This window comes from Pongo abelii, chromosome 1 (assembly GCF_028885655.2).
Source record: "Pongo abelii isolate AG06213 chromosome 1, NHGRI_mPonAbe1-v2.0_pri, whole genome shotgun sequence".
NCBI lineage: Eukaryota > Metazoa > Chordata > Mammalia > Primates > Hominidae > Pongo > Pongo abelii.
In genome coordinates, this window is record NC_071985.2 from 82,555,610 (window position 1) to 82,577,226 (window position 21,617).

General features: G+C 43.7%; 1 pseudogene; it reads right to left on the reverse strand.

The window, feature by feature from the left end:
• Positions 1–21,617, reverse strand: part of LOC112132372 (small ribosomal subunit protein uS13-like) — a 35,493-nt pseudogene extending 13,876 nt beyond the window's left edge.

Here is a 21,617-nt window from a genome sequence, read left to right on the forward strand (position 1 = left end):
GACACTCCTCACCTCCCAGATGGGGCGGCCTGGCAGAGGCGCTCCTCACTTCCCAGACAGGGCAGCCGGGCAGAGGCGCTCCTCACTTCCTAGACGGGGCTGCCAGGCAGAGACGCTCCTCACATCCCAGACGGGGTGGTGGCCGGGCAGAGGCACTCCTCACTTCCCAGACGGGGTGGCAGCCGGGCAGAGGCGCTCCTCACTTCCTAGACGGGGTGGCCGCCGGGCGGAGGCTGCAATCTTAGCACTTTGGGAGGCCAAGGCAGGCGGCTGGGAGGTGGAGGTTGTAGCGAGCGGAGATCACGCCACTGCACTCCAGCCTGGGCAACATTGAGCATTGAGCGAGTGAGACTCCGTCTGCAATCCCAGCACCTCGGGAGGCCGAGGCGGGCAGACCACTCAAGGCCAGGAGCTGGAGACCAGCCCGGCCAACACCGCGAAACCCCGTCTCCACCAAAAATACAAAAACCAGTCAGGCGTGGCAGCGCATGCCTGCAATCCCAGGCACTCAGCAGGCCAAGGCAGGAGAATCACGGGAGCCCGAGGCAGGGAGGTTGCAGCCAGCGGAGATCACGGCAGTACAGTCCAGCCTCGGTAACAGAGGGAGACCATTGAAAGAAAGAAAGAAAGGACGGACGGACGGACGGAAGGAAGGCAGGCAGGCAGGCTCTCATGGCCATCTTAAAGGACATCGGAGATATTAGGGGCCCACTCTATTCCAGCATGACCTCATCTTAACTAATTGCATCTGCAAGAGCCCTATTTCCAAATGAGGTCACATTCTGAGGTATTGGAGGTTAGAACTTTAGAATATGAATTTGGAGGGCACACAATTCAACCCATAATACTCAGTGAGGATTGCATTGCCACACTTTCTCTGAACCCGTGGTAAAAAGAAAAGAAAAAAATTGTGCTTGGGATGAAATGAGGGGTCAGAATGATTGGAAATCTCAAGCTCTTTCAGGAACTCTTGGGTGGTAGTTGATTGGGAGTCAGTGAAAAAGAAGAGCTCAGCCAGGCACGGTGGCTCACAGCTGTAATCCCAGCACTTTGGGAGGCTGAGGTGGGTGGATCACCTGGGGTCAGGAGCTCAAGACCAGCTTGGGCAATGTGGTGAAACCCCGTCTCTACTAAAAACACAAAAATTAGCTGGGCGCGGTAGCGTGTGCCTGTAATCCCAGCTACTCCAGAGGCTGAGGTAGGAGAATTGCTTGAGCCCAGGAGGCAGAGGTTGCAGTGAGCTGAGTTTGCACCACTGCACTCCAGCCTGGGTGACAGAGTGAGACTCCATCTCAAAAAAAAACAAAAAAAAAAGAGCTCAAATATGTTATTAAATACAAATTAGCCAGCAGAGTTGTTGGATGATTACAAGACATCTGATAAAAAATCACATTTTCAGAAGACATTATTCTCTAAGTAAGTACCAAATGCTGGCACCATATCTGGGCTTGTGGAAATAAAATATTTGATTTCAATGTTGGTCTAATCCAGAAGAATGTAACCTGCTTAACGTTCATTAGAATTTTTATCTGTGCTCTTCCTTTGACATCCATTTTTGTCACAGAATGTTATCCAGGGCACACTGGCCTAGAAGTAAATGTAGTATAGTATACTAACGTTTATCAAGTGCTGATTTTGCACCAGGTACTTTTCTAAGAACTTTATCTGTGTATTTAATCCCCACAACAATTCTATTATTGCCATTTGGCAAATTAGGAGATTGAGGTACAGAGAGATTACACAGCTAGGAAGTGGCAGCATGAACAACAAAAGAAAAACTTAGATAAACTGGACTTCCTCAAAGTTAAAAACTTTTGTGCATCAAAGGACATTATCAAGAAAGTGAAAAGGAGACATGTAGAATGGAAGAAAATATTTGCAAGTCATATACCTGATAAGGGTCTAATATCCGGAATATATAAAGAACTCTTGTAGCCCAGCCTAACATGAAAAGGACTACCCAATTTTAAAAATGGGCAAAGGACCTGAATAGACATTTTTCCAAAGATATACAAATGGCCATCGAGCACCTGAAAAGGCACTCAACATCATTAGTCATTAGGGAAATGCAAAGCAAAACCTCAACCAGCTACCACTTAACACCCACTAGGATGGCAATAATCAAAAAAACAGTCAATTACAAGTGCTGGTGAGGATGTGGAGAAATTGGAACTGTTGTTCATGGCTGATGGAAACATAAAATGGTGAATCCACTGTACAAAAGAGTTTGGTAGTACCTCAAAGAGTTAAACATAGAACTTTCATTTGACCCAGCAATTCCAGTCCTAGTTATATACTCAAAAGAATTGAATACAGGTACTGAAATCCTTGTACATGAATGTTCGCAGTAGCACTATTCAGAATAGCCAAAAGGTGGAAACAACCCAAATCTGCATCAGTGGATGAGTGGATGAACAAATGGTGATATATACATATATATATATATATATACACACACAATGGAATATTATTCAGTCATAAAAAGGAATGAAGTACTGACACATGCTGTGACATAGATAAATCACAAAAACATTATGCTCAATGAAAGAAGCCCATCACAGAACAGCATATACATACTGTATGGTTTCATTTATATGAAGTATTTAGAATAGGAAAATCCATGGAAACAGAAAGCAGATGCGTGGTCTCCTGGGGATGAAAGTAAAGGGAATGGGCACAACCGCTTAATGGGTACAGGGTTTTATTCGGCAGTGATTAAAAGGTCTTGGGATTAGATAGATGTGATTGTACAACTGAATTGTTCTGTTTTAAATGATTTATGTTATGTGAATTTCACCTCCATTGAGAAAAAACTTTATTCTACAAGCAATGGGACATAGTAAAAATGTTTAAAAGCAGGAGAATGCCCCAAGTTCTTGTGTTTGTAAAGTCATTTAGCTCCCTTGTGGAGAATGGACTCTTGGCAAGGGTGGAAAGACTAGGGACAAGGAGGCACTCAGGAGGCTACTACAACCATCCAAGTGAGAAAAGGGTGCCAAGAAGGGGATAGGGAGAAAGCATGGGAGGAAGAATCAACACGGTTAAGGGTTAGATGAAGGAGGAGTCAAAGATGTCTCAGGTTTTCAGGTGACAAACCAGCAGTATACTCTTTTATTCAGTTAAAAAATACAAGAATAAGATTGGGTGGGAAGTTCATTTTTAGACTTAAGGTTGAGAGTCTTGTGACACATTCAAGTGGAGCTGCTAATTAGGAAGCTGGAATACAGAGTCAGGAGCTATTATCCTTCTGATGGCTAAAGAAGCCACGGGAGAGGATGGGAGTGCTTAGGGAAAGAGTGTAGAATAAGAAGGAAAGACGGCTTACAACAGAGCCTCAAGGAGCTGCAAATTTTATGGCTAAGTAGAAAATGAGGAGGAGGTAGAGGAGATTAAGATGTGCCAAAAAAGAGCAGAACAGGAGAAGAAAATCAGGGGGTCAAAGGAAGAGAATGTTTTGAGAAGACTGAAGTTGGCAGTTATGTTGAATGCTTCTGAGAAGTGAAGTGTCCACTGGCGTTAGTAACATGGGAGTAATTGTCACCTTTGTATGGAAGGATGGGGAGGAAAGCCAGAGTCATTAAGTCAAAGAGTGGGAACTGTTATTTCTTCACCCTCTTGACTTCCAGGTCACTGCAGGGTTGTCTTAGATTCTGTCCTCTGACTTCTCACTCCTCATTCCTCATTCTTCATTTTTCCTCTGTGATGCACAATTTTTTGCTCCTTAGTTCAGCTAAAATCCAGGTCCTTATCTCACGACCAAGAAAAATTAGGCATGCAGACACACTGAAAAGTGAGGAGGGTGGAAGGAAAACTCTCAACAAGAGGGGTCCTGCACTCAGGTTTTCCACCTCAAAAATTGAATACCAGGCCACCTCGCACGAGTTGAAGAGGCCCAGCTCCCGCCTGCATTAAGGCACGAATTCCTGGTGGCTCCACCCCATTCTTCCAGTGCGCATACAGGCTCTTAGTCTGAGCCACTCCACGTTGATTTAGTTTCCTTACTGCGCATGTGTTAAGGGATGAAATTTTCCACTGTGGGCATGTTTATTTTTTTATTCTATTTTATTTTTTTTGAGACAGAGTCTTACTCTGCCACCCGGGCTGGAGTGCAATGGCACGATCTCGGCTCACTGCAACCTCCACCTCCAGATTCAAGCAATTCTCCTGCCTCAGCCTCCTGAATAGCTGAGATTACAGGTGCACACGACCACGACTGGCTAAGTTTTTGTATTTTGGTAGAGACGGGGCTTCACCATGTTGCCAAGGCTGGTCTCAAACTCCTGAAATCAGGCAATCCACCTGCCTCGGCCTCCCAAAGTGCTAGGATTACAGGTGTGAGCCACTGCACCTGGCCCACTGTGGGCATGTTAGGCAAGCCCCCTGTGCACAATGACCTGGATGGCATTTGGCTGTCTCCTGCCTCTATCATTCCCCACCTAAAGAAGTATATCTAACTACTATTAGAATAAGGATAAATATAAGGATGAAGACTAATCTTAACTGCTTCCTGCTGACAGGATATTGCTGTTTTGGGAAAATGGTAGTCAGATCTCCCCTGGAGACCTACCTAAGGGTCCTGGTAAAAGGGGCCATCATCCGAGTCTCCAGTTGCATGACCGTTTGGAGTTTAATGGCCTAAAGGTGAGAAGAGATAAACCAGGTTATTAGAAGACATGTATCAAAACAAAACAAGAGGGCAAGGATGGCTCAAAAATCCTGAGGCTGCTGACATGTCCAGATAACTAGTGGCTATAGTTATGCTTGCTAAGATTTGGATGCACAGGGCTTGGCTTTGGTTAGCTCCCTTGCTCTTATTTTCTCAAAAAAGGAAACCTCCGGGTGATGGGCACCCTATTTACTCCTATCAACTGGAAGGATTTGTAGGATAGTTGCCCAGAACTAGAATATTGATCCAAGCACTTATCCTTCTTTAAGCCAATTAATTAGAGCTCTTTCTTATAGACATCACACACAACACATATATAACTATACAGAGAAAGAAGATCTGATAGCTGTAAGACTTTTTATTTGCCAATCTCCTAATTGGATTATTGGCCTCCAGGTGGGGCCCTTTAAGAGCAAGGCTAGGAAAGAATGCTGTTTCCAGGGCCCAACAAACAGGTATAGCTGGAAGACAAAAACAAATTTTGAGAGGGACCTATCTGTTTTTAATTCCTGGGGTTCCATGAGGAAAACAGAGGTTTCTCCCCAGATGGAATCTGTGGCACCTTTTCTGTTTTTCCCAAGGAGTCCTAGGCCATCAGAAATTATCTTAGGGTCTCTCATGCATGCATTAAGAGTGGCAACGCAAAATGGAGAAAAGTAATTCAGTCGACTTTTTCTAGCAAAACAAGATCCACGAAGAGAAAAACATAAAGTCCTTTTAAATACACCTATAACTTGGATATCCACTTTTAATTAAGCTGAGTGCTCTTTAAGAAAGTCCTGCCTGGGCATGGTGGCTCAAACCTGTAATCCCAGCACTTTGGGAGGTGAAGGCAGGTGGATCACTTGAGGTCAGGAGCTCGAGACCAGCCTGGCCAACATGGTGAAAGCCTGTCTCTACTAAAAATATAAAAATTAGGCTGGGCATGGTGGCTCACACCTGTAATCCCAGCACTTTGGGAGGCCAAGATGGCTGGATCACCTGAGGTCAGGAGTTCAAGGCCAGTTTGACTAATATGGTGAAACCTTGTCTCTACTAAAAATACAAAAATTAGCTGGACGTGGTGGCATGCACCTGTAGTCCCAGCTACTCCGGAGGCTGAGGCGGGAGAATTGCTTGAACCTGGGAGGTGGAGGTTGCAGTGAGCTGAGATTGCACCACTGTACTCCAGCCTGGGCCACAGAGTGAGACTCCATCTCAAAAAATAAATAAAATAAATAAATAAATATACAAAAATTAGTCAGGTGTGGTGGTGCGTGCCTGTAGTCCCAGCTACTCGGGAGGCTGAGACAGGAGACTTGCTTGAACCTGGGAGGCAGAGGTTGCAGTGAGCTGAGATTGGGCCACTGCACTCCAGGCTGGGTGACCAGGGCTGACATTCCCGACCCCTGAGAGTGTCAGGGTTGGGGGATAGGGTGCAGTTTCCTCTCTCTTAAGTCCGAGGACAAGAAGGCTCAGAAACAAAAGAGAAAGAGATTTTTGAGTCTGCATTTTACTCACCCTTTTTCAGGTCCCCATATGGGCACCAAAATAATGCAGGATTTTTTGCTCCTTAGTTCAGCTAAAATCCAGCTAAAATCTTGTCTCACAACCAAGAAAAATTAGGCATGTGGACTCATTGAAAAGTGAGGAGGTTGTAATTTATTAAGTGAAAAGAAAAACTGTCAACAAAAAGAGGGGTCCTGCACACAGGTTTTCCACCTCACAAAATTGAATACCAGGCCACTACACACAAGCTGAAGAGGACCCCTCCTGCCCTCCATAAGGTGTGAATTCCTGGTGGCTCCACCCCATTCTTCCAGTGCACATGTGGGCCCTTAGTCTGAGCCACTCCACATTGATTTATTTCCCTTCCTGTGCATGTGTTAAGGAACGGAATTTTCCACTGTAGGCATGTTTAGGCAAGCTAAACATGCACAATGTTTAGCTTGCACAATGACCTGGACAGCATTTGGCTGTCTCCTGCCTCTATCACCTGGATGGCTTTCTCTATGTCTCTCTCTCTTCTTAACAGGTAACAGACCCTCCTCCCAGATTGCGCATAGAAGTTTGAGGCAAATTTGTCTCTGGTGCAAGGGCATGATTGCCTAGGAAGCACATTCAATATTATTTTCCACTTTCTAGTACTAGGGCAAGGGCCACCATTCACACAAAGCCCTAGTAATCAATGGTGTGCTAGTAAGTGTTTAACAACCAGCTCTCCAAGTAGAAAAAAAAGGGCCCTAATTTTCAGCATTTGCCAATATCTGTGGTGTAAATACTCTCAACATGGCCAATTTCAAGCCACTGTGAGGTAACTGAACTCGGAGATAGGAGGCTACACATGGAATCGGCTATTTAGAGCTGGTACATACTGGCTCCAGCACACCGCTGCCTCTGTACCTACCTTCAAACTTCTGTCTGGAAACCACTTGTACTTTTTTCTTCAAATCTACTTCCTCCAGAATGTATCAACAGATTTGGCTTAAGAAGCATGCTTGAAACATAGGAGCTATTAAATTGTATTTGTTGAAAGACTGAAGGAATGTATGAAATCATTTCATGCTCTACTAACTGTGTGTATATAGCATGAGCCAAATGGTACTCATTGAAGAAAATATAGTTTATTTGAAAGACACCCTGGACATAGAAAGTGCCCTGAACTTCAAGTCAGAAAACTTAGGTTTAAGACCTAGCTGTGTCACACATTATGAATCTCACTTAGGGTATGTCTGTTAATGGCTCTGGACTTCATTTGGCTCATCTGTAAAATGAGGCTAATAAGAATCTGCCAGAGGCTGCTGGAAAGATGGCCAAATGGAACAGCTCCGGTCTGCAGCTCCCAGCAAGACCAACACAGAAGGCGGGTGATTTCTGCATTTCCAACTGAGGTACCCTGTTCATCTCACTGGGACTGGTTAGGCAGTGGGTGCAGCCCATGGAGGGTGAGCAGAAGCAGGGTGGGGTGTCACCTCACCCAAGAAGTGCAAGGAGTGGGACAGCCTCTTCTTCCCAGCCAAGGGAAGCCATGAGGGACTGTGCTATCTGGCCCAGATACTATGCTTCTCCCACAGTTTTCGCAACCCACAGACCAGGAGATTCCCTCGGGTGCCTACATCACCAGGGCCCTGGGTTTCAAGGACAAAACTGGGTGGCTGTTTGGGCAGACACTGAGCTAGCTGCAGGAGTTTTTATTTTCGCACCCCAGTGGCGCCTGGAACCCCAGTGAGACAGAACCATTCACTCCCCTGGAAAAGGGGCTGAAACCAGGGATCCAAGTGGTCTCACTCAGCAGGTCCCACTCCCACGGAGCCCAGCAAGCTAAGAACTACTGGCTTGAAATTCTCGCTGCCAGCACAGCAGTCTGAAGTCAATCTGGGACAATTGAGCCTGGTGGGGGGAAGGGTGTCTGCCATTACTGAGGCTTGAGTAGGCGGTTTTCCCCTGACCGTGCTAAAAAAGCCTGGATGTTTGGAACGGGCAGAACTCAACACAGTGCAGCAAATTGGCTGTGGCCAGACTGCCTCCCTAGATTCCTCTTCCCTGGGCAGGGCATCTCTGAAAGAAAGGCAGCAGCCCTAGTCAGGGGCTTATAGATAAAACTCCCATCTCGCTGGGACAGAGCATCTCGAGGAAGGGGCGGCTGTGGGCGTAGCTTCAGCAGATTTAAATGTTTCTGCCTGCCAGCTCTGAAAAGAGCAGCGGATCCTGACAAAGAGGGTTCTACCAGCACAGTAGAGCTTGAGCTCTGCTAAGGGGCAGGCTGTCTCCTCAAGAGGGTCCCTGATCCCTGTGACTCCTGACTGGGAGAGACATCCCAACAGGGGTTGACAGATACCTTATACAGGAGAGCTCCAGCGGGCATCAGGCTAGTGGCCCTCTGGGACAAAGCTTCCAGAGGAAGTAGCAGGCAGCAATTAGAGGATGCAGAGAAATAGGAACGCTTTTACACTGTTGGTGGGAGTGTAAATTAGTTCAACCATTGTGGAAGACAGCATGGTGATTCCTCAAGGATATAGACCCAGAAATACCATTTGACCCAGCAATCCCATTACTGGGGTATATACCCAAAGGATTATAAATCATTCTGTTATAAAGACACATGCAAACGTATGTTTATTGCAGCACTTTTTACAATAGCAAACACTTGGAACCAACCCAAATTCCCATCAATGATAGACTGTATAAAGAAAATGTGGCACATATACACCATAGAATACTATGCAGCCATAAAAAAGAATGAGTTCATGTTCTTTGCCGGGACATCGATGAAGCTGGAAACCATCATCCTCAGCAAACTAACACAGGAACAGAAAACCAAACACTGCGTGTTCTTCCTCAGAAGTGAGAGCTAAACAATGGGAACACATGGACACAGGGAAGGGAACAACACACACTGGGGCCTGTTGGGGGATGGGAGGCAAGGGGAGGGAGAGCATTAGGACAAATACCTAATGCATGCAGAGCTTAAAACCTAGATGATGAGTTGATAGGTGCATCAAACCACCATGGCACATGTACACCTGTGTAACAAACCTGCACGTTCAGCACATGTATCCCAGAACTTAAAGTAAAATACAAAAAAAGAATGCTACAAGGATCTAGAACCAGAAATACCATTTGACCCAGCATTACCATTACTGGGTATATACCCAAAGGATTATAAATCATTCTATGATAAAGACACATGCACACGTATGTTTATTGCAGCACTTTTTACAATAGCAAAGACTTAGAACCAAGCCAAATGCCCATCAATGAGGGACTCAATAAAGAAAATGTGGCACATATACATCATGGAATACTATGCAGCTATAAAAAAGAATGAGATCGTGTCCTTTGCAGGGACATAGATGAAGCCATCATTCTCAGCAAACTAACACAGCAACAGAAAACCAAACACCGCATGTTCTCATTCAAAGTGGGAGTTGAACAATGAGAACATATGGACACAGAGAGGGGAAATCACACGCTGGGTCCTGTGGGGGGTGAGGGGCAAGGGGAGGAGGGCATTAGGATGAATACATAATGCACTCAGGGCTTAAAACCTACATGACTGGTTGATGGGTGCAGCAAACCATCATGGCACATGTATACCTGTGTAACAAACCTGCATGTTTTGTACATGTATCCTGGAACTTAAAGTAAAATAAAAAATTAAAACCAAAACAAACAAACAAAAAAGAATGTGCTGACATAACAGGAGTGTTGTGGGGATCATATGAAATTACACTGAGTAAAAATTCTCTGGTGCTATTTGATTGGGATCACTGGAATTGGATTGGAATTTCAAAATTGGAAGTTCCAATTCAGCAGAATTGGAAATTCAAAAAAGCTATGAATCTGTTTGTAAGAATATTCATCAAAAAGTAAAGTTAATAAATGTAACTATAAATTCAGTGTGATGAGCACAGGCACTGGGTCAGATGGATGTGGATTTGAAAATAGTCTCCACCATGTATTTGCTCTGCAGCCTGAGAAAATCACATCAATAACATGGAGATAATAATACCTGTTTCAGAGGGTGATTGCAAGAATTACAATTAGATAGTATATAAAAGTAGGCTAGGCTATACTATGGTAACAAATAGCCCTTAAATCTCAGTGACTTCAAACAACAGGTTTATTGTTTATTTCCCACTCATAATATGTGCTTACTGTTGTCCCTGCAGACCAGCTTTGGTGGGAGAGGGATCTACTCTATATTAATCCAAGATACAAGTGGACAGAGCACCCACAATCTGGAACATAGCAACCTAGGGTGAGAGAAAGAGCCTTCTGGAGGGTCTGAATGGAAGTGATACATGTCATTTCCATTTAGATCTCAGTGGCCAGAACTAGTCATATGGCCCCACTAACCCTAAGTTGACCCCCTTGTGCCCAGAAGGCAGAGAGCCAGAAATATTGGGTGGACAATATAATGCCTACCACAGATAGCACACATGATTACCCTTGGCACAAAATGCCCACTCAGATGTTCCTCCCCCACAGACAAATGTTACACACACACACACACACACACACACCTTATTTTTTTTTCTTTTTTGAGACAGTCTCATACTGTCACCTAGGCTGGAGAGCAGTGGCATGCTCACAGCTCCCTGCAGCCTTGATCTTCTGGGCTCAAGTGATCCTCCCACCTCAGTCTCCCTAGTAACTGGGACTACAGGTGTGTGCCACCATGTCCAGCTAGTTTTTTTTTTTTTTTTTGTATTTGTTGTAGAGATGGGGTTTCTCCTTGTTGCCCAGGCTGGTCTCAAACTCCTGGGCTCAAGTGACCCACCTACCTTGGTCTCCCAAAGTGCTGGGATTACAGGCGTAAGCCACTGTGCCCAGCCTTTCCTCCCTTTCTATGGAGGAATAAGATGAATTTAAGCAGTATGCTTGAAATTTATTTGATCAGCATATACTGAGTAACTACTTAAAGTTTCCCTTTGAAATTTTGTAAATGTGAAAGAGGGAGTTTTAAAATGGGCCCTAGAATTTCTTTTTTTTTTTTCTTTTATTATTATTATTATTATTATTATTATACTTTAGGTTTTATGGTACACGTGCCCAATGTGCAGGTAAGTTACATATGTATACATGTGCCATGCTGGTGCGCTGCACCCACCAACTCGTCATCTAGCATTAGGTATATCTCCCAATGCTATCCCTCCCCACTCCCCCCACCCCACAACAGTCCCCAGAGTGTGATGTTCCCCTTCCTGTGTCCATGTGTTCTCATTGTTCAATTCCCACCTATGAGTGAGAATACGCGGTGTTTGGTTTTTTGTTCTTGCAATAGTTTACTGAGAATGATGATTTCCAATTTCATCCATGTCCCTACAAAGGACATGAACTCATCATTTTTTATGGCTGCATAGTATTCCATGGTGTATATGTGCCACATTTTCTTAATCCAGTCTATCATTGTTGGACATTTGGGTTGGTTCCAAGTCTTTGCTATTGTGAATAATGCTGCAATAAACATACATGTGCATGTGTCTTTATAGCAGCATGATTTATAGTCCTTTGGGTATATACCCAGTAATGGGATGGCTGGGTCGAATGGAATTTCTAGTTCTAGATCCCTGAGGAATCACCACACTGACTTCCACAAGGGTTGAACTAGTTTACAGTCCCACCAACAGTGTAAAAGTGTTCCTATTTCTCCACATCCTCTCCAGCACCTGTTGTTTCCTGACTTTTTAATGATTGCCATTCTAACTGGTGTGAGATGGTATCTCATTGTGGTTTTGATTTGCATTTCTCTGATGGCCAGTGATGGTGAGCATTTTTTCATGTGTTTTTTGGCTGCATAAATGTCTTCTTTTGAGAAGTGTCTGTTCATGTCCTTCGCCCACTTTTTGATGGGGTTGTTTGTTTTTTTCTTGTAAATTTGTTGGAGTTCATTGTAGATTCTGGATATTAGCCCTTTGTCAGATGAGTAGGTTGCGAAAATTTTCTCCCATTTTGTAGGTTGCCTGTTCACTCTGATGGTAGTTTCTTTTGCTGTGCAGAAGCTCTTGAGTTTAATTAGATCCCATTTGTCAATTTTGGCTTTTGTTGCCATTGCTTTTGGTGTTTTAGACATGAAGTCCTTGCCCATGCCTATGTCCTGAATGGTAATGCCTAGGTTTTCTTCTAGGGTTTTTATGGTTTTAGGTCTAACATTTAAGTCTTTAATCCATCTTGAATTGATTTTTGTATACGGTGTAAGGAAGGGATCCAGTTTCAGCTTTCTACATATGGCTAGCCAGTTTTCCCAGCACCATTTATTAAATAGGGAATCCTTTCCCCATTTCTTGTTTTTGTCAGGTTTGTCAAAGATCAGATAGTTGTAGATATGTGGCATTATTTCTGACGGCTCTGTTCTGTTCCATTGATCTATATCTCTGTTTTGGTACCAGTACCATGCTGTTTTGGTTACTGTAGCCTTGTAGTATAGTTTGAAGTCAGGTAGTGTGATGCCTCCACCTTTGTTCTTTTGGCTTAGGATTGACTTGGCGATGCGGGCTCTTTTTTGGTTCCATATGAACTTTAAAGTAGTTTTTTCCAATTCTGTGAAGAAAGTCATTGGTAGCTTGATGGGGATAGCATTGAATCTGTAAATTACCTTGGGAAGGATGGCCATTTTCATGATATTGATTCTTCCTACCCATGAGCATGGAATGTTCTTCCATTTGTTTGTATCCTCTTTTATTTCCTTGAGCAGTGGTTTGTAGTTCTCCTTGAAGAGGTCTTTCACATCCCTTGTAAGTTGGATTCCTAGGTATTTTATTCTCTTTGAAGCAATTGTGAATGGGAGTTCACTCATGATTTGGCTCTCTGTTTGTCTGTTATTGATGTATAAGAATGCTTGTGATTTTTGCACATTGATTTTGTATCCTGAGACTTTGCTGAAGTTGCTTATCAGCTTAAGGAGATTTTGGGCTGAGACAATGGGGTTTTCTAGATATACTATCATGTCATCTGCAAACAGGGACAATTTGACTTCCTCTTTTCCTAATTGAATACCCTTGATTTCCTTCTCCTGCCTAATTGCCCTGGCCAGAGCTTCCAACACTATGTTGAATAGAAGTGGTGAGAGAGGGCATCCCTGTCTTGTGCCAGTTTTCAAAGGGAATGCTTCCAGTTTTTGCCCATTCAGTATGATATTGGCTGTGGGTTTGTCATAAATAGCTCTTATTATTTTGAGATACGTCCCATCAATTCCTAATTTATTGAGAGTTTTTAGCATGAAGGGTTGTTGAATTTTGTCAAAGGCCTTTTCTGCATCTATTGAGATAATCATGTGGTTTTTGTCTTTGGTTCTGTTTATATGCTGGATTACATTTATTGATTTGCGTATATCGAACCAGCCTTGCATCCCAGGGTTGAAGCCCACTTGATCATGGTGGATAAGCTTTTTGATGTGCTGCTGGATTCTGTTTGCCAGTATTTTATTGAGGATTTTTGCATCAATGTTCATCAAGGATATTGGTCTAAAATTCTCTTTTTTTGTTGTGTCTCTGCCAGGCTTTGGTATCAGGATGATGCTGGCCTCATAAAATGAGTTAGGGAGGATTCCCTCTTTTTCTATTGGTTGGAATAGTTTCAGAAGGAATGGTACCAGCTCCTCCTTGTACCTCTGGTAGAATTCGGCTGTGAACCCATCTGGTCCTGGACTTTTTTTGGTTGGTAAGCTATTGATTATTGCCACAATTTCAGCTCCTGTTATTGGTCTATTCAGAGATTCAACTCCTTCCTGGTTTAGTCTTGGGAGGGTGTATGTGTTGAGGAATTTATCCATTTCTTCTAGATTTTCTAGTTTATTTGCATAGAGGTGTTTGTAATATTCTCTGATGGTAGTTTGTATTTCTGTGGGATCGGTGGTGATATCCCCTTTATCATTTTTTATTGCATCTATTTGATTCTTCTCTCTTTTTTTCTTTATTAATCTTGCTAGCGGTCTATCAATTTTGTTGATCCTTTCAAAAAACCAGCTCCTGGATTCATTTATTTTTTGAAGGGTTTTTTTGTGTCTCTATTTCCTTCAGTTCTGCTCTGATTTTAGTTATTTCTTGCCTTCTGCTAGCTTTTGAATGTGTTTGCTCTTGCTTTTCTAGTTCTTTTAATTGTGATGTTAGGGTGTCAATTTTGGATCTTTCCTGCTTTCTCTTGTGGGCATTTAGTGCTATAAATTTCCCTCTACACACTGCTTTGAATGCATCCCAGAGATTCTGGTATGTTGTGTCTTGGTTCTCGTTGGTTTCAAAGAACATCTTTATTTCTGCCTTCATTTCATTATGTACCCAGTAGTCATTCAGGAGCAGGTTGTTCAGTTTCCACGTAGTTGAGCGGTTTTGAGTGAGATTCTTAATCCTGAGTTCTAGCTTGATTGCACTGTGATCTGAGAGACAGTTTGTTATAATTTCTGTTCTTTTACATTTATTGAGGAGAGCTTTACTTCCAAGTATATGGTCAATTTTGGAATAGGTGTGGTGTGGTGCTGAAAAAAATGTATATTCTGTTGATTTGGGGTGGAGAGTTCTGTAGATGTCTATTAGGTCCACTTGGTGCAGAGCTGAGTTCAATTCCTGGGTATCCTTGTTGACTTTCTGTCCTGTTGATCTGTCTAATGCTGACAGTGGGGTGTTAAAGTCTCCCATTATTATTGTGTGGGAGTCTAAGTCTCTTTGTAGGTCACTCAGGACTTGCTTTATGAATCTGGGTGCTCCTGTATTGGGTGCATATATATTTAGGATAGTTAGCTCTTCTTGTTGAATTAATCCCTTTACCATTATGTAATGGCCTTCTTTGTCTCTTTTGATCTTTGTTGGTTTAAAGTCTGTTTTATCAGAGACTAGGATTGCAACCCCTGCCTTTTTTTGTTTTCCATTTGCTTGGTAGATCTTCCTCCATCCTTTTATTTTGAGCCTATGTGTGTCTCTGCATGTGAGATGGGTTTCCTGAATACAGCACACTGATGGGTCTTGAGTCTTTATCCAATTTGCCAGTCTGTGTCTTTTAATTGGAGCATTTAGTCCATTTACATTTAAAGTTAATATTGTTATGTGTGCATTTGATCCTGTCATTATGATGTTAGCTGGATATTTTGCTCGTTAGTTGATGCAGTCTCTTCCTAGTCTCAATGGTCTTTACATTTCAGTATGATTTTGCAGTGGCTGGTACCGGTTGTGCCTTTCCATGTTTAGCGCTTCCTTCAGGAGCTCTTTTAGGGCAGGCCTGGTGGTGACAAAATCTCTCAGCATTTGCTTGTCTGTAAAGTATTTTATTTCTCCTTCACTTATGAAGCTTAGTTTGGCAGGATATGAAATTCTGGGTTGAAAATTCTTTTCTTTAAGAATGTTGAATATTGGCCCCCACTCTCTTCTGGCTTGTAGGGTTTCTGCCAAGAGATCCGCTGTTAGTCTGATGGGCTTCCCTTTGATGGTAACCCGACCTTTCTCTCTGGCTGCCCTTAACATTTTTTCCTTCGTTTCAACTTTGGTGAATCTGACAATTATGTATCTTGGAGTTGCTCTTCTCGAGGAGTATCTTTGTGGAGTTCTCTGTATTTCCTGAATCTGAATGTTGGCCTGCCTTGCTAGATTGGGGAAGTTCTCCTGGATAATATCCTGCAGACTGTTTTCCAACTTGTTTCCATTCTCCCTGTCACTTTCAGGTACACCAATCAGACGTAGATTTGGTCTTTTCACATAGTCCCACATTTCTTGGAGGCTTTGCTCGTTTCTTTTTATTCTTTTTTCTCTAAACTTCCCTTCTCGCTTCATTTCATTCGTTTCATCTTCTAGGGCTGATACCCTTTCTTCCATTTGATCGCATTGGCTCCTGAGACTTCTGCATTCTTCACGTAGTTCTCGAGCCTTGGTTTTCAGCTCCATCAGCTCCTTTAAGCACTTCTCTGTATTGGTTATTCTAGTTATACATTCTTCTAAATTTTTTTCAAAGTTTTCAACTTCTTTGCCTTTGGTTTGAATATCCTCCCGTAGCTCGGAGTAATTTGATCGTCTGAAGCCTTCTTCTCTCAGCTCGTCAAAGTCATTCTCCGTCCAGCTTTGTTCCGTTGCTGGTGAGGAACTGCGTTCCTTTGGAGGAGGAGAGGTACTCTGCTTTTTAGAGTTTCCAGTTTTTCTGCTCTGTTTTTTCCCCATCTTTGTGGTTTTATCTACTTTTGGTCTTTGATGATGGTGATGTACAGATGGGTTTTTGGTGTGGATGTCCTTTCTGTTAGTTTTCCTTCTAACAGACAGAACCCTCAGCTGCAGGTCTGTTGGAGTACCTGGCCGGCCGTGTGAGGTGTCAGTCTGCCCCTGCTGGGTCAGGGACCCACTTGAGGAGGCAGTCAGCCCGTTCTCAGATCTCCAGCTGCGTGCTGGGAGAACCACTGCTCTCCTCATAGCTGTCAGACAGGGACATTTAAGTCTGCAGAGGTTACTGCTGTCTTTTTGTTTGTCTGTGCCCTGCCCCCAGAGGTGGAGCCTACAGAGGCAGGCAGGCCTCCTTGAGCTGTGGTGGGCTCCACCCAGTTCAAGCTTCCCGGCTGCTTTGTTTACCTAAGCGAGCCTGGGCAATGGCGGGCGCCCCTCCCCCAGCCTCGCTGCCGACTTGCTGTTTGATCTCAGACTGCTGTGCTAGCGATCAGTGAGACTCCGTGGGCGTAGGACCCTCTGAGCCAGGTGCGGGCTATACTCTCCTGGGGCACCGTTTCCTAAGCCCGTCGGAAAAGCACAGTATTTGGGTGGGAGTGGCCTGATTTTCCAGGTGCCGTCTGTCACCCCTGGAAGGGGAACTCCCTGACCCCTTGCGCTTCCCGAGTGAGGCAATGCCTCGCCCCTGCTTCGGCTGGCGCACGGTGCGCTCACCCACTGACCTGCACCCACTGTCTGGCACTCCCTAGTGAGATGAACACGGTACCTCAGATGGAAATGCAGAAATCACCCGTCTTCTGCGTCGCTCGCGCTGGGAGCTGTAGACCGGAGCTGTTCCTATTCGGCCATCTTGGCTCCTCCTTCCCTAGAATTTCTTTAAAAGAAGAAATATATTTCGTTTAATAAAATGCTCAGAAAGCCATTTTGTTGTGGAAAAATACCGCCATGCCTCAGTGGCTATGCTAAGAAAAGACATTGAGCAAAATTATTGTACATATTAAAGGGAAAAGAATTTCAAGTTTCTTAAGGCAGCCTGGGAAACTTTCTAGAGTAGATACTGAAACATTCAATTTTAAGTAATCTGCAGTGGTACATGGCAATGTAACACCTCCCCCAAATCTTCAACAAAAACCTGCTGTGCTTTGGGTAAGCAGTGTTTGTTGCAGGGAAATTAAGGCAAAGTAGTGTTTGTTGGGTTAATTCAGGACAAGAAGCAGAGAAAGCTTCCAGCAAGATAAAAAATCTTGCAGAAAACTATTGTGAACAGGATATACCCCTGGGAATCCTCAGTTATTCTGTGGGGAAATGCTGAGTTTCCAAGCCCAGCATATGAAATATTTCCATTTAAATGTTAAAGGAAAAAGTGACACAACTAAACTAAAGGGAATGCGGCTCTCTAGGCTGCTAAGTTTTAAATAACTAGTATAGCCCTCTGATATTTCTGGGTTACTTTGTACTTGGTTAGCATTTAAAAAATCATAGTTGAAGCTGATTTCTTTGAGAAATGCTAGCCTCTTATTAAGCAAGTTCAGTATATAAAGTATTGAAATGAGTTCCCTGCAGAGACATTGCTATTATAATACAGCAAGTCAGGCATCCGTTTCCCTGTGCGGCTGAGACAGGAGCTGCTCCAGCCTTTCTTCCCAAGCATCCCTCTGTTCTCCTAATGAAGTCACTCCGTAACCCACAGCCCTCCAGGGCAGCTGAGCCAGCAATAAGAAAGGAGGTTAATTTACCTCCACCTGCCTCCTGCCAAACAGAAAATCACATTTTTGAAATCCACATGAAACTTAGGGTCATAATAAGCTTATGGGTGAAGAATGTAGGTGGTTTGCGTTGTTTGTAGAACAAAACTAGGCTCTGCGAAGAGGTTGCAGTGAAATAAACATTTTATGGAGCCCTTCCTGTGGTGTTTTTTTTGTTGTTGTTGTTCGCTTTTTGGAGGTAGGGCCTGCTAAAAATTTTTGTGACATGTCTACTTTTAAAAACATTTGCCCATCTTTACCCATGAAGTATTGAGAGCACTTATTGAGGGTTAAAGTGCTTATTAGTGGGAGTTCACCTCGTGGGGGTCAGGCTTTTAAAAACATTCTATGTCATCCTTAAGGAAAAAATAAAAACAAATTATTGTGAATGGCCAAGAAAGTCTATCAGGAAGGAAATAAAGTGGAGAGAAAAACAACCACAGGCTCTTTCATCAACTCTTGGAGAGGCAGGAAACATGGAAACATCAGGGTGAATTTATACTCATCCTTGACCTCTGTCTGGAGAGGGGCAGTGACTCCACCTCCCACCCAGGACAGGATGCTGTGGTCATGAGGAGGGCACCTCTGGGCACAGCACTTACCTGGGGCTATGCATTCCTTCTGACCCAGCCTCTCCGGCACCTGGGAGTGACTTGTGGAAAACAGGATGTCTGTTAGTCTACTCACTAAATGCTAGATCTTGGGCAAGGTCCGTAACCCCCAGGGGCTTCAGTTTCCTCAGCTGTAAGATGGGGCTGAGAAAAAGAGCTCGTAATCCCTTACCCAAGACCCTTGGGCCAAATGTGTCTCAGAATTCAGGATTTTCACATCTGAGAAAGGTAAGAAGCTGCCCAGAAGTATCCATTTTATGTACTACACAGAAAAGAAAAGAATTTCACATTTCTTGAGGCAGCTTGGGAAACTTCCTAGAATAGAGAAAGCGGTATCTGGAGCAGTACCTGCAATTGAATTCACTGAGAGACACCGAAGGACTGAGAAGTTTCCACTGAGGCTGTGGCATGTCCTCGTCCTCCACAGCTGTTCTTCCACCCACTCTAACACATGACCTTAGCCCCTAACTGCTCCTCCTCATCCCTCTTAATGTCTTAATGAAATCCAAATTGACTGAACAATGGTGGCTGATGTGCAAGAATTCCTCTCTCTTCTAAAATCCATCCCTCACCTACTATTCCTGAACTTCCTGAATTAGGGCTGACCCCCCTGCTAAGGCCCTATAACAGCAATAACAACAACAACAACAAACAACAAACCCAAAAACCCTCCCTCCTCCCCCAAGGTATCTGAGAACACTCCTTTCAGGGACTGCTTCTGCCTGGCAGTCTGGATTAAAGTCTACCGTCATGGTGCTCTGGTTGCTTTTCCTCCACAACATTCATAGTTCTGCAGTGAAACATAAGAACACCTGCGGTGCATAGGATGGATAAAAAACATGAAGAGTCTCACTGAGGGAAGGTGAGCTGGCAAATGACTGTTTTCAGAGCTTTTTGAATTTTGGAAATGAGGATGCGAAATTGAGGACCTGTGGTATTATGTCATAGAGTTGATGTGAAAATGAAGTGAGATAGTACATGAAAGTATTTGGAATAGTATTGGGCACACAGAGCTTAATAAATATTTGCCATGGTGATTATGCTGAGAGTTTTATGTAACCAAGGAGCTGTCACATTGGGGTTCAGACTCACAGGTGCACAGAGGGACCACAGCTTAGGACAACACCAAGGGAGAGGGCATCCTCTCATCCCTGCACCCTGGAAAACTTTGCAATGGCCAGTTTCCAGCCATAGCTGCATCTGGCTCTAGGCTGCCTGTTTCTGGAAGAGATCCTGTGCATCCTCAACAGCTCCACGTACAGGCTCTGAATGCAGCCTGTCTGCTGAAGACTCCAGTTTCCCAGTTATCAAGTGATTTATTTTTGTACAAGGCAATTGTAACTGACCCCATAGCTTGAAGAGCAGCCCAGAATTCTTGGGCTTCTTACTGGGGCACATAGATAGAAAGAATGTATTCTTTTGATAGAAGTATAAGAATGTAGAGTGATATCATCTTAAATTGTATTTCAAGTTATACAAACTATGGAAGTAAACATAGCTAAAAACATTTAAAACAAGCTTGTGCAACCCGGACCTGTGGGCTGCGTGCAGCCCAACATAAATTCGTAAACTTTCTTAAAACATTATGAGAATTTTTTGTGATTTTTTTTTTTTTAGCTCATCAACTATCATTAGTATTAGTGTATTTTACAAGTGGCCCAAGACAATTTTTCTTCCAATGCAGCCTAGGGGAGCCAAAAAATTGGACACCCTGATTTAAAACATGGCCCATAATTTAATCATCCACATATTAATTCATTTAACAGTCAGTGCCTGTGCACCTGTGTGGCCCAGGCACTGTCCTATGCCCAGGAGATTCAGAGATGAACAAAACAGACAAGTTTCTCCTCCCATGGAGTTTCCATCCTAGTGAAGACGGTGGACAAATAACTAAGTAGTATAATTATTAATTGTGGTGGGTGCTAGGAAAAAAACAAAACTGGGTAATGGAGCTGGGAGTGTCTGGAAGTGGGTATTTTGGATGGGGTAAGTCAGGGAAGGTCTCTATGAAATTATCTTCAACAGTTGAGAAGGGAGTTGGAAAGAAGCTGGCTCATGAAGAGCTCAGAGAAGAAAGTTCTTAGCGGAAGGAGGAGTAAGTGTAAAGTCCCTGAGGCAGAAGGGATTGGAGATGTTTGGGGAGCAGCCAGGAGAGGCATGTGGCTGGAGCTGGGGACTGACAACAGGAGGTGTGGTTGGAGAGGTACGCAGGGGCCCACTCTACCAGGTCAGACCCTGCAGGCCATGCCAAGCAGTGTAGCTAGTAAGTGTAAGGAGTAGCCACTGGAGGGTTTAAGCAAAGACATGATGCAATCTCATTTATAATTGCTTGAGGAGCAGGAGAATTATTTTCTATAGTGCCTTCTGGTCTTTTATTTTTCACACACCCTTCATGGAATTTGCTAGGCATAGCTTCTAAAGGGCTCTGAATTCATTCTTGTGACTGTATCTGGTATTCTACTGGTCACCTAGGTCACTAACAGTGCCTTGAGTCACCACCTCCAAAATTAAGCCATCCCCACATGTAAAAACCTGTGACTATCAGTCTTAATGCATATGATGTTGTGTGGCTTTTTCTACTGTACAAAAAACCCCCTTACATTAAATATAAATGCACATTAAATATTTAGCAAACACTTGTTTAAGGAATGATGCATGTGGAGCAAGAAGTAAATGACATAAGCTCCCAATATACAAGCCACATATTATCGTGACAATTCAACCTTACCTGTCACTATTTAGCTTTCATTTTCCTTCTTGCTTGTAGGAAAAACAGCCCCAACATTCCCTATCTCCTGAAGCCTCCCTGCATCACACATCCACATTTTGGGTAGAAGGAGACTTTGACACCCAGCTCAAGACTCTCGGAGGTTGTAGACAAGCAACAAGGGGAATGTAAGGGCCAGCCAATCTGGATTCAGTCCAGCAGCTGCCCAGTTGAGACCTGGACCAAAGCCAACTTCTCACTCACCTCCGGCAT